Source organism: Nannochloropsis gaditana (genome assembly GCF_000240725.1).
Source record: "Nannochloropsis gaditana CCMP526 unplaced genomic scaffold scaffold249, whole genome shotgun sequence".
Classification (NCBI taxonomy): Eukaryota; class Eustigmatophyceae; order Eustigmatales; family Monodopsidaceae; genus Microchloropsis; species Microchloropsis gaditana.
In genome coordinates this window covers 29,904-31,506 of record NW_005803704.1, presented here as the reverse complement: position 1 = coordinate 31,506, position 1,603 = coordinate 29,904, and positions in this window count along the sequence as shown.

The window sequence follows — 1,603 nt, the reverse complement described above, 5'->3', positions numbered from 1 at the left end:
CCCCCCCCCCCCTCAGAGGTGCGATTAGAATGTGCCTTGGGCGGAGGGGATTTGTATTTGTTGTTCCCGTTGTTTTGTTTCCTCTAGTTCTCGTTAACTGGCCACGCCCATAGTATCGACAACATGTTATCTTTTAAATTTCTGTGCATAACGCTGCCTATGACGTGAAAGACGAGTAATATTATACAGAAGATAAAGGCATTGACAGTTGGAATGCAACCAGCAGCTAGCAATTAAAAAAAATATCTGACCGACTAGATAAATGCTCAAGAGGAAACGCGAAGTGTCTGAAAGTAATCGCGGAATCTGATTTCTTTCTGGTCGATTTTCTGAGGCCGGTGTGCCTTGCCCCCCTTAACCTGGAAGCAAAAATCACAGCTAATAATAGCGTTGGTACGTTTGTAAGTGCAGTGAATAGATTGCTTTACCTAAAGTTCATGATTAGATATCGTCAAACCCTACGAATAGATACATGTCATGGCCAGTCCTCATCCCCCCAATCCATATACAGTCTATCCGGGAGGTGTATGCTGCCTCATTCAGCTCACCCCAGAAGATCTACTCGGGCAAACGACGTTTGAAGCGGACAACTGCACCCCAGTTGTTTGAAAGTAACTCTTTCCCCGTAACACTTTTCCGTTCGTTGATTGCCTAGGCGATGCGGTTGGTACATGGAAGCAGCGAGTGAAGTGAAGTGAAGTGCCATGACAACCCCTTCATCATGTACAAAGGCCACTGATCCTGGCGCGACAAAATTCATGGAGCATCTTATCCTGCACAGAGTGACTGTCGCCGCAAAGCATTGTCTCAAAGCGATGTAAGTGGGGGGTACGGGATCGTATTTCTCTCCCACCTCGAGTATACTAGCGAGTTGCTCGCCCTCCTGTCCTCAACCCATCCTCATCAAAGTCCCTCAACCGTGCCAATTGCTTAGCACCAATACATACTGCTTGCCTTGAACTTCTGGTTTTAAAGTGTCCACGTCAGCCCGAGGCCACATCAAGTCATGGTTTTGTGCAGAAGGACGTCGGTTTTCCCTCGTTCCCAAGGTGAATATACGGCTGCCGTCCACACATACGTTGCCTTGTCCTTCATTCAAAAACACGTTTCTCAGGGGTACAACGCACAAAAAGAGACACATGGGCAAGAAAAATGCATCCGCCTCGGCGTCGTCTGCCCAACAGCGGCCTGATGCAATCGTGTCATCTTCCACCTCCTCCACCTCCTCCCACCCCCCTACTGCTCCCCCGGCTCTAAAAGGTAGAACCGGAGAATTTCGCCCTAAATCCCACGCACACATGTCTGAAGGAACAGCATCGACACAGAGTCCACCCCTGGCCGAGGTTGATCAACTTTGCAGGGGTTTCATAGGGATGCTCTTGTCCTTTCCGATGGCCCCCCTCTCTCCTTCCCTTTCCTACCTCCCCTCCCGTACCCTCAGAAAAACCTTCGTACTTCAACACCACCACACTGGCCGTGTGTCTTTTTTTTTCCTACATATTCTGGTGCGGCCGTGGGATGCACCGCATCATGTATCCGCTGGCCTACCTCCCTCCTATGCAGGAGGGGGAAGCCACGCTGGGGCCGCTGTGGCCGGAGGGGA